Source organism: Stomoxys calcitrans, chromosome 3 (assembly GCF_963082655.1).
Source record: "Stomoxys calcitrans chromosome 3, idStoCalc2.1, whole genome shotgun sequence".
In the NCBI taxonomy this organism is placed as follows: Eukaryota; Metazoa; Arthropoda; class Insecta; order Diptera; family Muscidae; genus Stomoxys; species Stomoxys calcitrans.
The window spans coordinates 124,515,811-124,531,071 of record NC_081554.1 but is presented as its reverse complement, the minus strand read 5'-3'; the positions used below and the strand labels follow the sequence as shown (position 1 = coordinate 124,531,071).

The following is a 15,261-nucleotide window of genomic DNA, read 5'->3' as shown; positions in this document are numbered from 1 at the left end:
GAATTGCTTCGATAAAATATTTGAAAAAAATTGAATAAAATGGTTAATTTAAGGGCAAAAAATTCAGTTCTGAAAGAAGAGTAATTTAGTTTTCGAAAGGATAATTTAACTATTCATTAAGTAATGAGAATTGTAAATATAAATACTAGTGCGGCCATTGTCTTTTTTGATATTGGCAAGGCGTTCGATTCCATTTGACATAATAGCCTCATTTACAAATTAAAACTAGAGGTCAAAGCGGGCCAAGGGGTCTACTTTAAGATCTGTTTTAGACTGCCTGACAATATTACGATCCAGCAGGCGGAGATCCGTGCGATCATGGAATGCGTGAGGTGGTGTGGTGTTAACGCGAGGACGTCGCGTTACGACGAACAGTGTTGAAATAAAGAAGGAGATTAACGTCTTTTGTGAGGATGGCCAAATCCGCATTGTTTGGGTGCCATAGCGGATTAACTAGGAATGAGAAAGCAGACGATTTCGCAGTGAAGGCTAGAGAACTGCCGTCAACAAACTTAACCGGAAACCTTTCGGGTCGACGCAGTCCGAGTTAAGGGCGTGGGCGACGAATGCACTTGCAACCCTGTGGAACAGCGAAACGGTCGGTAAGACGTCGAAAATCCTATAGGGAGATCCAGATCGTGAGAAAACGAGGCTATTACTGAAAGGAAGTAAGAAGGAGGGCAGTATAGCTTTCGGTATCATAACGGGACACATAGCATGTGTAGGGCATGCGGGGAAGATGATGAAACGTTGGAGCATTACATACATCATTGAGGACACAATACCAGGCATGAACCATATTAGGCGCCTGGCATGGAAAACAATTAAGGATTTTGTAGGTAGCACGCAATTCCTAACTTAGATTTTCTTATTCGAAGTTACTTTTATAGTGAGCGCTCAACAATCCGATTACTTAATATCTGCACCCTCATTACAACCTAACCTAACCTACAAATTAACAAGTAAAAAGGCGTAAAGTTCGGCCCGGCCGAACTTTGGATACCCTCCACCTCGGGTTTACATATGTAAACCACCTTTCGTCAAAATTCGGTGAAAAATGCATATCTTATGCCCCCTAGCAGCTATATCGAAATAAGTTCCGATTTGGACCAAATACCAATAAGTACAAGTCATTGTTCAATTGTGTATAACAAAATAATGGGCTTTTTAGTAGCTATATCTAAAAATAAATCGATCTGAACCATAAACGACACGGTGTCGAAAAAACTAACATATGTCACTGTGTCAAATTTCAGTGAAATCGGATTATAAACGCGCCATTTATTGGGCCATGACCTTAAATCTAGATATCGGTCTGTATGGCAGCTATATCAAAATCTGGACCGATTTGGGCCAAGTTGCAGCAAAATGTCGAAGAGCCCAACACAACTCACTTTCCCAAATTTCGGCGAAATCGGACAGTAAATGCGAATTTTATGGCCCCAAAACCTTAAATCGAGATATCGGTCTGTATGGCAGCTATATCCAAATCTGGACCAATCTGAGCCAAATTGAAGAAGAATGTCGAAAGGCCTAATATAACTCACTGTCACAATTTCGTCGACATCGGGCAATAAATGCGCCTTTTATGGGCCCAAAACCTGAATCGAGAGATCGGTCTATGTGGCAGATATATTCAAATCTGGAACGATCTAGATCAAATTGAAGAAGCATATCGAAGGGCCTAAAACAACTCACTGTCCCAAATTTCGGCGACATCGGACTAGTATTTTCGACACCTTTTATGGTCCCAAAACCTTAAATCGAGAGATCTGTCCATATGACAGCTATGTCCAAATCTGAACCGATTTGTAGCATATTGCAGAAGTATGTCAAGGAACTTAACATAACTCACTGTCCCAAATTTCGGCGACATCGGACAATAAATACGCCTTTTATGGGTCCAAAACCTTAAATCGTTAGATCGGTCTATATGGCAGCTACATCCAAATCTGGACCGATCTGGGCCAAATTGAAGAAAGATGTGGAAGGGCCTAACACAACTCACTGTCCCAAATTTTGGCGCAATCGGATAATAAATGTGGCATTTATTGTTCTAAGACCCTAAATCGGCGGATCGGTCTATATGGGGCTATATCAAGATAAAGCCCGATATAGCCAATCTTCGAACTTAGCCTGCTTATGGACAAAAAAAGAATCTGTGCAAAATTTCGGCTCAATATCTCTATATTTAAAGATTGCGGTGTGATTTCAACAGACAGACGGACGGACATGGCTAGATCGTCTTAGATTTTTACGATGATCAAGAATATATATGTATTTTATAGGGTCGGAAAAGGATATTTCGATGTGTTGCAAACGGAATGCAAAAAAAGGCAAGCTTTAATTTTTGCGTTTAACAAAACCCCTAAGCAGATTCCAACCATTCTTTTAACATTCCAGTTTTCTGCAATTCCTATTAAAACTTTTATAAAATCATAAAAGTTATATTAGATCAAAAGTTAACTTCTAAGCAGCACATACCTTACCTTCGAAACAAGTCAGTTAGGTGCGGGATAGCTCTATTTTCCCTGCTAAACCAAAAGTCAACTCTAACTACAAAAATAAGCTTTTGCTATACCAAACATGTATTCGTCCTGTTATCACTTATAGATGCCATATTTGGTCGCAAAAATACAAAATAAAAATCTCAAGATCATATAACGTAAATAGGTTATATTGAACAATTAGACTTCATCGAGAATGTGGTGAGGACATGTTCAAAACTGTTATTCGAAATTTAACACAAAGATTCGAAGATCGAAACAGATCTTCAAGTTTTGATATGCTAAGAAATTAAATAAAAGGCTAGTTTTGAAGCTGATTTCGCAAAGTTTTGAATAAATGCGTTGTAGAGAGAGAGAGAGAGAGGAGTATAATACTATCTATATTCGAGTCGATTATCGTCCATATCGGACTATATTTAGATATACTTTCTATATAGATCTAATTCTCGATTGAACTTCTTGGCCTCAAAAATGGTGTTTGTTTAACCGCATGCTAACCTACATGCTTTCCTAATACGGTCCACACCAAATCTTGGTTAAATGCCGCTTTTATATATACCGATCTCCAAATGAGAAATAATCTATGGCTGTGGGCACCTAATATTTGGCTCGGGCGAGAAAATGATGGCTTTTTTAGTTTTTCCTTGTTTTTTGTGTCAAGTATGTGAGTTAATAAAATCAACCCTGTGCTTTAAAATAAGTGCAGCAGTTATTTTCTTTAAGAATTTATATTTACTTTACCAAAATACCATATGCCTACTTTAGGAACATGTCATGCCAAACATTGGGAAACGGTGCCGACGACTTTTTTTTTTTGAAATGGAAATTTCACAAAATTAATACAAGAAATTGAAATTTTTGGTTAATACATCTACATCAAAACAAACTTTCGAATTGTAAAAACCAAATTTCACCCATTCAAGGAGAATGGATTGAAAAAGGCAAAATCCTTAAACTGCCGACTAGTGGTACACTTACTCTATGTATTGACCAATATGTTCCCTAATGACCACCAGATTGCTATAATTCTACCTCTTTACTGATCACCTCTGCAAACTAATTACTCCGGAAATCTATATAAGATGGTTTTGGTTCGATACCAAAATTATCTTTCGAAAATAGGTTCTTGAAACCATAAATCAACCATTCTTGCTTTCTTCTTATTATTATTCACTCAGATGATCTCACACTAAACACACTTATTAAATGATTAATTTGATTTATACTAAAAGAGATGATGATAACGCACATGTATACATTTCATTTTGAATATGGATTTGGAAATTTATTTCATCGGTCAATGTACGCCATCGCCTTTTTTGTAAACGCAACAATAATTTCATGTACTTTTGGTGGTAATGGCAATCGGCTGACATCACCACCCACCACAAGTGGTTCTCCACGAGGCAAGGTGAGAGTCAAGAAGAAATTGTCCCAGGGTGTAGCATTTATTTATTATGTATATTTGTTTCTTCTGTCATAAGCCACGATTGTTAAACAAAATGACGCGAATTTGATTTTTTTGATTGGAATTGGAAGGCTTGAGTTTTCCATAATAACATCCGTAATGGGATTGGAGGCTCATTAATGTCGCTTCATTATTCAATAAGCCTCGCTGCCATGTTGTAGGGCAATTTGTTGAAAAAAACTTAATAATGGACTATATTTATAAACAGCAGTGAATGGTTTTAATATGTGAGTATATGCCACCATTTGTACATACAACAACGCCAATGCCTCATATTGAGGTGACCGAAATTTGGCCATTTCATTTTATGAGAGTTGCATTCGTTAAAATATGATTTAAATAGAAAAACGGAACTCTGCCTATGCCATGACATCCTTTGCAATATGCATAAAAACTTGTCCTTTAATTTACCAGGCCCACATATTGACCAACGTAGGGCAGAGGTTAGTATGTTCGGCTTTGACCCTGAACGCATGGGTTCGAATCCCGGCGAGAACATCAGAAAAAGTTTTTCAGCGGTATTTATCCCCTCTTAATGTTGACGACCTTTGTGTGGTATTTTGTCATGTTAAACTTCTCCCCTAAGATGTGTCGCTTTGCGGCACATCGTTTGGACTCGGCTATAAAAACGGAGACCCCTTATCATTGAGCTTAAACTAGAATCGGACAGCACGCTTTGATATGTGAGAAGTTTGCCCCTTAAGTTCATGGCCAAAAAAAATCTAAGTGTCCGAACACTAAAATCTCTTGGCACTTTCGCGTTATGTGGGGTTTACACTCTCATTAAGTAAAACTACATTCCCTCAATTGATGAATTATGAATTTCTTTAAAATTATGCTTTATTGCATTGCGTTTTCCACCATGTACTGCTTTCCTTGTTAAAAAATGCTCCGTCTTTCACACCATGTAGTGTAAACGGGCTATAAAGTGATGACAAATAACACTCACTTGTCGAAACATTTATGAGTCGTAATGACATAACCAGAGTATCGAAGTAGTATCTATAGCAGAGGAGTAGATCATATGGAGCATATTTGGGTGTCTCTCTATCTCCACTTGTTATCAAAAACAAAAACGAAAGTCATATCTACGTAATTGACGTTTTGAGTCATATGCACGCTGTGTGTACGTCATTATTTCATTGAAATACTATAAGCATAAGTGGATAAGTGCAAAACTATGTACGCAAGGGTGTGCCGAAAAGTAAACAAATTTGATGATTGAAAATGATTGCTTAACAAATAAGTTTGACAGGGTAGCCACCATCTCCAATATACATACCCTCAGAGAAATTTGTTAGCAAAAACAGCAATAATATTTGCAATAATATAATATTTGTAACAACAGAACCTTCTTTTGAAAATGGGACAGCAGTAATTTTTTGCTGAAACAGCAAACATTTTCTGCTGTTTTAATATGGTAAAAATTCAAAAAAAATACAAAAATGTCATAAATGTTCTTTTGTTTTTTATATTCGATCTCATTTCGAAATTTTACAATCATGCAAGGTACATTTTTTTTCAAACTTTCTAAAATTTTCTTATTTTTGAACGAATTTAAATAAGGGTAGACAAAATAACTACTACTGTTTTATATAAATGCTGTTAAATAAAAAAAAAAACAAAAAAAAAAACAACGCCCAAAATTAGCAAATTTTTTTATTAATATACCTAAAGCAAATTCCTCAATTGTTGTTGAGAAGTTCAAAAATTTTGTATAAATTCTTCTAATATCAGGGACCTAATTTCTCTGGGTGTCAAATTGATCGCATTTCATCAAAATCCGGTTCAAAAAAACTCTGTTTATGAACAATGCAAATGCAAATTTGCCCATGAACATTCTATTAAGGAACAGGGAGCAAACTTCTCACATATCAATGAGTGGTGGCCTATTCAAGTTTACGATCAATGATAAAGAACCTTCTTAGTACCTCACAAGGCCGGGCCGAACTTTGGATACCCACCACCTCGGGTATATATGTAAACCATCATCAAAATCCGATGAAAATTGCATACCTTATGTCCCATAGCTGTTATATCAAAATATGATCCGACCTAATACTAATAAGTACAAGTCATTGTTCAATTGTGTATAGCAAAATATTGGTCTTTTTAATAGCAATATCTAAAAAAATAAATCGATCTGAACCATATACAACATGGATGTCGAAAAACCTAACATGAGTCAATGTGTCAAATTTCAGATAAATCGGATTATAAATGCGGTTTACATGGCAGCTTTATGCAAATCTTGATCGATTTTGACCAAATTGCAGAAATATTTGGAGGGGCTTAACTTAACTCTCTGTCCCAAATTTCAGCAACATCGGACAATAAATGCGCCTTTTATGGGCCCAAAACATTAAATCGAATGATCGGTCTATATGGCAGCACTGTCCAAATCTGGACCGATCTGAGTGAAATTGAAGAAGGATGTCGAAGGGCCTAACACAACTCACTGTTTCAAATTGCGGCGAATTCGGACTATAAATGCGCCTTTTATGGGCTCAAAACAAAACCGAGAGATCCGTCTATATGGCAGCTATATCCAAATAGGGACCGATCTGTCCCACAATGCAGAAGTATGTCAAGGGGCTTAACATAAAACACTGTCCCAAATTTCGGCGACATCGGACAATAATAGCGCCTTTTATGAACCTAAGACCGATCTAAGCCAATTTGACAAAGGATGTCGAAGGGCCTAACACAACTCCCTGTCCCAAATTTCAGCAAAATCGGATTACAAATGTGACTTTTTTGGGCCTAAGACCCTAAATCGGAGGATCGGTCTATATGGCAACTATATCCAAATCTGGACCGATCTGAACCAAATTGACGAAGGATGTCGAAGGGCCTAACACAACTCACTGTCCCAAATTTCAGCGAAATCGGATAAAAAATGTAGCTTTTATGGGCCTAAGACCCTAAATCGGAGGATCGGTCTATATGGTTGCTATATCCAAATCTTAACCGATTTGAGCCAAATTGACGAAGGATGTCGAAGGGCCTAACTCAACTTATTGTCCAAAATTTCAGCAAAATCGCATAATAAATGTGGCTTTTATGGTCCTAAGACCCTAAATCGGCGGGGGCTATATCAAGATATAGTCCGATATAGCCCATCTTGTAACTTAACCTTCTTATGGACAAAAAAAGAATCTGTGTTTGTTTGAGCTCAATAACTCTATTTTTGAAGACTGTAGCGTGATTTCAACATACAGACGGACGGACATGTCTAGATCGTCTTAAATTTTTACGCTGATCAAGAATACATATATATACTTTATAGGGTCGGAAATGGATATTTCGATGTGTTGCAAACGGAATGACAAAATGAATATACCCCCATCCTTCGGTGGTGGGTATAAAAATGTGAACTAAAAATTGGATTTGGCTGCTTCAAGTGTTTTCCACTATTCCTTCACCTTGGCATGCCTATTAGCTACAACGAACCTTGTGCTTCAATTTCACGTTTGATGTTTTTCATATCCTGACCCCCAAAAATACTTTGATTGATTTTTCCATAGGGTGTGACACCATATCGCAATTTTTTAATATTACACTACTTAGGTGGATTGTCATACAAACAATGAAATCTTTTGATCTAATTTCGCTGAAATTTGAAGCAGACGGTTAAAGGGACTACCTTTACTATAGTAAAACACTGTCTAAATCGATGTGATTGTCTGTCTCGGTGTGATTGTTCTGAAAAACGAGAATTAGTTATTTTAGAGTAGAAATCTTGTCCCCCAAACAGGTCCTGAATTTCAATGCTTGGCCTCAGGACTCGTTCCATCCCCTTTTCCGACCTTTTTGTTTTTATTAAAAACCGCTCTTAAACCCAAGACTAAAACGAATTACAAACTTCGGTGTGACTGTCCGTCCATCAGTTGTAATCACGATGCAGATATGTCGTTCTTCCGATTCAATGTATGTATATCCATGAGACGATTATTTCGTTCATCCACTGGACTAAAAACAAGCAAATTTTTTTTTTCTGTAAACTACGAATGAACGAAATTTTGAATTACTGGTGTAGGCTGTAAGTCACTTGCTCGTCAACAAGAAAATCAACGATACAACCCTGTGGGTATGGTGCGCAAATTCCCACTAGGCTGTCAAACTTTTGTACACTGTCAAATTGACATTTTGACGAGTTTTTGTGTCCATTATTATTTGCAGCTGCCATAAAAGTAAGAAATTTGTGAATGTTTATGTGAAATGTATAAATTAAAATATGAAAAAAGAACAAAAAACAAAACATTTGACATTCTAGTGGTGGTGGATTTGATTACAACATTGAAATTGGAAAATTTCATCAGCTGGGCTAGTGAATTAATCTTCGTTTGTAAACCCGAGTTCTGGCTAAACTACTTTTCAGCAGAAGTTTTAAATCCCGTTTGTAACCATGCCACCTGTTCATCCGCATAGGCGATCCTACTCTGCTTACTACAAGATCACTGTAGACGCACCCATCCAAGTTGCAGAGTTTGTATATCTGGATATTTAACGAAACCCAGCAAGCAAATTTAAGATGAAGACACAACATATTGTTACAACAACAACAACAACAATGTTTGGGTTCGATCCCGGCGTAAGCATGAAAAGCCCTTTGAAATTTCAAATTTGCCCACCAACACTCCATTACGGAACACAGGCAAACTCGTCTTATATCAATGAGTGCTGTCCAGTTCAAGTTTAAGCTCAGTGATAAGGGACCTCCATTTTAAAGTCCAGTCCGAACGGCGTGCCGCAGTGCGATACCTCTTTATGGAGAAGTTTATTGTTAAAACTTACATACACAGAAAAAAATAAAAATCGGTTTCAATCTCGAAATAAATTGATCTAATTAATTTTTTAATTGAAACTGCTGAAATCCCGAAAATGGCAATATTAATAGCCCTTTATTAAAAAATGTTAATTCAAGAAAGTGGACCAAACCGGTCAGAATGACCAGTTTGGTTTTTAGCTGAAAAATTTTAAGATTGAAACAATTTTTTTAATACATTATGTTCCTTCACCAATACTATTAAAGAACAAACATATAAGCATATATTCATACAAAAACATATAGATCTTCCTTATATACTAAAATGAATTTGTGTTTGTTTGTGGGTTTGTAAATTTGTTTGTTCCGCGTAGGCTCAAAAACAACTTAACAGATTTTCTTAAAATGTTCACAGGTTGTCTTGAAAGAGAAATAAGCTATATAATTTTTTCAGATGGTAATGGGGCGGATCCTCCCCCTTTCCACCCAAAGTGAAAACTGGACCCATCGGGACAATATGGGGCTCAAATGAAAGTATTTGGGAGTAAAGTACGAATTTGAAATAAAAAATTGGGTCCAAGTACCTAGGTGGCCGCCTCGATACCCAAACTACCTAAATAGGCATGTGGACTCAAATGAAAGGTATTCGGGAGCAGATTACGAATATGGAATTAAAAATTAGGGCCTTATAATGGGAGACCGTCCCACCCCGCAAAATCCCCCGAACCCCCCAAATGGGACTATTAGCCGATCATGTCTAAATGGTGTTCAAATGAAAGTTATTTGGGAGTAGATCACGAATGTGACATCAAAATTTATGTCCAATTATTTGAGAGACCAACGGAGCGGCCTACATTCAGCTTGTATTCATATAAAACATTTAATCTTTCTAAGGTTTTACATACATTATAGAAAAATGAAATATATCACAAGAAAAGTTTAGAGTTTTTTTTTTATTCGAAGAAATACAGAAATACATGGAATTATAATGTGCTTTTATTTTATCACAGGGTTCCTATATTCCTCTACAAATTGGGTTTAAGTAGTATTTTGATAAAATTTGGCGAACAGCGGTACTGTTTTATACAAGGGTTCAAAATGACCGGTTGGTCTATCTAGGTATACCACATACTACGTATATCCGCAAATATATATTTTTTAAAATAAAAGAATATGTTAAACATAACGATTGCACCAGTACAATAAAAAGCTATATAAATTTTCGGCCAAAATAAAATTTTACATCGAACAGAATTTCCAATGAAATTCAAAAATCGGTCAAAATGACCGGTTGGTCTTTCTAGTTACAATAGCTTTTTGTAGTTGCTCAAGATATCAAATCAAGAAATATGTTATATGGAAACTATGCCAAGTTATGAACTGATTCTAATTCATGCTTGGCACAAATTTCGGAGGTCATAGCAGAAGTCATTGTACGATGAGAATTGCGCACTTTTAGGGCTCGAGAGGTACATCCGGAAGATTGGCTTATATGGCACCTACATCACATTACAGACCGATTCAGGCCATACTTTGCACGAATGTTGGAGGCAATAGAAGTCGAACTGGATAAAAATTGCAAACTCCAGGTGCTGAAGAAGTACTCTCGGATGATCGGTTTAAACTCATTGAAAAGGCAAAAATGTTTGCTGTAACAGCAGAAAGTCTGCTAAAAATGGGATAGCAGTAATGTTTTGCTAAAACAGCAAACACTTTCTGTTGATATCAAATTTTAAAATGTTAAAGAAGCTCATAAGCAGTGTAAACGGGGTTTAATACACACACAACCAAAACTCGTTGACAGATGGTGCACTTCGCGAGAAAAATTATACTCAGCTGTTTACGGAACACTACTAATTTTTCATGACTTATGTCATGCCTTAAAACTGTTTACACTGTCCATTAAATCCGAATTTAAGGCTCTCGTCAGCTGATTTTATAAAGGGAAAATAGGAGATCGAGCCGTTAAATCCCGATTTAAAGAGCATTGTAAACGAGGTTAATGGCCATCTTGCAATTCAAAAATTTTTCGATTCAATTAAAACTAACTATTAATTTTTTAATTGAAGATAAGATTTTCAATCACATCTTTTATTGAACATTTTATCAAATTCAATTAAATACTGAATCGGTTAATTTTTTAATTGAAACTAGCAAAATTTTTATTCACGATTGTGACTAAAAACGCAAAAAATTCCAATAATTAAAAATAAATTTGTTTAATACAAAAAATCATTTTCCATCATTTTGTTAATTACAGTCGTGATTGAAATCTTTTTCATTTTCAATTAATTAAATTACTAATTGAACATTTTTTGGAGACTTTTTTCTGTTGTTTTGTTTATAAAAAAGAGGTTGGAATTCCAGTCTTGTAAAAGCCAGTTGGTACAAAACATTACGAATTATGCCATTAGTTATTTTCGTTACTCACTATTGTTAAAACATATCTCATGATTTATGCAATATGATATTTTTCGAGTATGAAATGTCACCAAATAAAAAACTTGCTTTTGTCAAAACAAATCAACAAAATTTGCAATAGTATTAAACCCCCCATCTACTGTTAATCCCCATTTACTTAACATTTTAACCATCAGTTGGTGCACTTTAATGTTTAACAGTTCGCATTTCTTCTTCACTCTCTCCCTCTCTCTCTCTACTTCAATACTCTCTGTGGAATTGACAGTTTCTGGATTTCTTTTGATTTATGCATGTTTTGTGTGTGTGTGCAATATTATATTTGGTTTCTTTTGTGACCAAGTGTCAAAATGTTTATCAATCCATGCTGCTTTCACACAGCCGAGTCACCAAATTCATTTTTATATTTGACATTTCTAAATGCCGGTCAATTATGTTCATGTAAAACTCCGCTTCTCACATTTCACAGCACTTTCTGTTGTTGTTGTTACTTTGGTGTTTGGGTTTTGTATTTTAAAATTTCAATGCTAAAGGCATTGGTCACCACAGCCACTTAATCGAATCGCATAGTATCGAATATGAATAAGAAAACATGGAAAAAAACAGAAAATATAGACCGACGAGATAAACCGTTGTCGTAAACCGTTCGACTAGAAATGGGGGTTGCTCTTGTACTGCGGCAGTTTTTTCGGTCTCTGGGTGTTTTTATGTTCACTTTAGTTTGTTTGGTTTACCCCCAAGCATGGGAGAGGGGCCACGAAGGGAGGTGGAAACACATTTGCCGGAGAGATGTTTGGTTATTGTCAGCTGCTTTTGCCTCCATGTGCTTGCCCAACCATAAGAAAGCCAAACAGAAATATACAAAACCCACTCAAGAGCGTGGCAGTGAGAGAGTAAACTCTTGGGGCCCAGAGTTGGGCATTTAAAGGTCTGTCGTTGCAATTGAGATTAACTCAATTGTTACTTTTGTGACATATCTTATATATAAAAATCAATTTGTGTTTGTTTGTAGATTTGTTTGTTTGTTTGTATGTTGTGTGTTCCTTATAGACTCAGAAACGGCTGAACCGATTTTCTTGAAATTTTCACAGATGGTGCATAATGACCCCGTGGTGAAAATAGAGTACTACATTTTTTGATATCTGAAGGGGGGGGGCAGACCCTCCCCCTTTCCCTAATTTTCAGAAATGCCAGATCTCGGAGATGGGTGGTGCGATTTAAGCGAAATTTTGTGTGCTCTCATATAGTACCCTAAAAATAAAAATTTGGTATCCAAATTTCGAATGGGCCGCCCCACCCTAAAACCAACCAAACATATACTTAGACCAATCACCACAATATGGGACTCAAATGAAAGGTATTTAGGATAAGAAAACGTATCTGATATCCAATTGTCGGACCAAGTGTTAGGGGGACCACCCCAACCCCCAAAACACCCCCAAATCGGACATATTTACGACCATGGCAATGTGGGAATCAAATGAAAGGTATTTTCGAGTAGAATGCAAATCTGATATCCAAATGTGGGACCACGTTACTGGTCCACCCCTTCCCCAAAACACCCCCCAAACAGGACTTATTTACAGACCATGGGAATATGGGGCTTAAATAAAAGATATTTGAGTGCAGAATTAGAATCTGATATTCAAATATTTACAGACCATGGGAATATGGGGCTTAAATAAAAGATATTTGAGTGCAGAATTAGAATCTGATATTCAAATATGAGACCAAGTGTTTGGGGGGCCGCCTCTCCCCAAAAACATCCCCCAAAGGGGACAAATTTACGACCATAGCCATTTGGGGTTCAAATGAAAGGTCTTTGGGAGTAAAGCACGAATCTGATATCAATATTTGGGAAAAGTGTCTATGGGGCCACACCCCCCCCCCCCCACTACACCACCCAAATATGAAGTATTTGCTGACTTTTGCGACCATATCCACATGGGGCTCAAATGAAAGGTATTTGGGAGTAAAACACAAATCTGATATCAATATTCGGGAGAAGTGTCCACGCCACCCCCAAAACACCCCTAAATCGGACATAAAGCGATCATGACAATATGGGACTCAAATGACAGGTATTTGCGAGTAGAATACGAATATGATATCCAAATGTGGGATCACATTTCTGGGGGGTGGACCCCTTCCCTAAAACACCCCCCAAACAGCACTTATTTAGTGACCATGGGAATATGGGTCTTAAATAAAAGTTATCTGAGTGTAAAATTAAAATCTGATATCCAAATATGGGACTAAGTTTTGGGGGGCCGCCTCTCCCCAAAAACCTTCCCCAAAGGGTACAAATTTACGACCATAGCCATTTAGGGTTCAAAAGAAAGGTCTTTGGGAGTAAAGCACGAATCTGATATCAATATTTGGGAAAAGAGTCTGTGGGGCCACACCCCCCACTACACCACCCAAATAGGAAGTATTTGCTGACTTTTGCAATATGAGGCTCAAATAAGAGGGTTTTTAAAGTGGAACACGAATCCGATATATATTTTCAAGGCCAACACACTGAGTGGCCGCCCATCCCCCAAAACACCCCCCAAGCCGGTCATGGGGCTCAAATTAAAGGTATTTGGGAGTTATCAACATTAGGGACCAACTCTCTAGGGGACGTCCCACCACCATAACAACCCCCAAATAGGACGTATTTGCTCATCAAGACAATTTGGGTCGTAAAGAGAGTGGAACTAAATATTTATAGTTTTTAAGGCCAATACCCCAAACGGGACATATTTGCTGACTTTTGCAATAAGGAGTTTAAAAGAGATTTGAAAACGAATATGATATCCAATTTTGAGGCCAATGGCAATATGGGGTTCAAATAAATGATATATAGATGTATGAGAATAGAGCACGTTGCTGATATATTTTCCGGGCTTAGTGTTTGGGCGCCCACTCCAATCCCCAAAACACCCCTAAATCGGGCATATTTACGACCATGACAATGTGGACCTAAATGAAAAGTATTGGGGGGTAGAGTAAGAATTGATACCCATTTTCGGAACCAATTTTCTGGGGGTGTACCTCTTTCCCAAAATACCCCACACATAGCAATTTTTAAGTGACCATCGCAATGTGGGGCTCAAATAAAGGCATTTGGGAGTAGAATACGAATTTGATATCCAAATTATAACCTATTTTGGGGCCATGTGTTTGGGGGACGCCTCATCCTGTAAACTCCTCTTAAGCCAATAGCAATATTGGGTTTGAATAAATGGTATTTGAGAGAAGAGCACGATGCTGATATTTTTTCAGGCCCAAGTATCTGGGAGTACACATTATATCCAAACTTAAATTCGTAGACCAATATTGTTAAACTGCTGGCGATCAAGCGATATACTATTTTCGTAGCATGGTATTTCACTAGAAAATCTTTAATTGTCGAAAATAAATATTCCAAGGAAACTTTTGTTCCATAAGTAAAAGAAGGCGCAGCGGAGCGGACCCGGGTCAGCTAGTATCTTAGGAAAGTGAAATAGTTGGCTCTACTCGGTGGTTGTGCAAACAGTTCCGACTTGACGATGCGATGTCTGGTGGCCTGTGAAGGAATACATGTCATATGCGCTGGCTATGGATATGTTGTCTATGAGATTTGTGTGTCGTCCTTTAAGGTGTTATTGGGGATCCAGCCGACTGCCCTAGATCAGAGAATCGACTCATAGAAAGAAGCATGCTAATAACAGTAAATACTGTCTGCTTAGTCTTAATAGTTAGTTTGCTGCTATTAAGGCAGTAGTTCTGCTTACACAGCTAAATGTTTGCAATTTCAAAACGGCTGCTCAGTTTATGATGGGTTTGTAGATGAAAAGTAAAATAAAAGAGGAGATTTTTATTTTTGGAAAGAAACTGAGAAGAGATTGCCTGATCGCAGCCAGAAAAAAAACACCAAAATGTAACAAGACCCTTGACCGGTCGTAATAGGCATACACATTTTCAAAAACTTCACATATCGGGTATGGGTGGGGCGATTCACCCTAGCCCAAAAAACAAAACCGTTTTTTAATTTGGGTGGAGTACCTGGGGAAACCGTCCACCCCCCAAAATCTACTAAACGGATATATAAACCAATCGTGACAATATGGGACTCA

The 15,261-nt window shown here is 37.3% G+C and overlaps 1 protein-coding gene across 4 annotated transcripts in view; it reads right to left on the bottom strand.

The window, feature by feature from the left end:
- The window catches only part of LOC106083670 (tubulin polyglutamylase TTLL5), a 47,226-nt gene extending 35,381 nt beyond the window's left edge, over window positions 1-11,845 (bottom strand). The window contains exon 1 of one of the 4 annotated variants that reach the window (XM_059364746.1): window positions 11,622-11,845. The gene's annotated coding sequence lies outside the window, so the exon portion shown is untranslated. Of the gene's footprint in view, window positions 1-11,403; window positions 11,593-11,621 lie in introns of those variants that run through there. The other 3 variants (XM_059364748.1, XM_013246826.2, XM_013246825.2) reach the window with 3 other exon arrangements.
- Window positions 11,846-15,261: the final 3,416 nt, after the last annotated feature.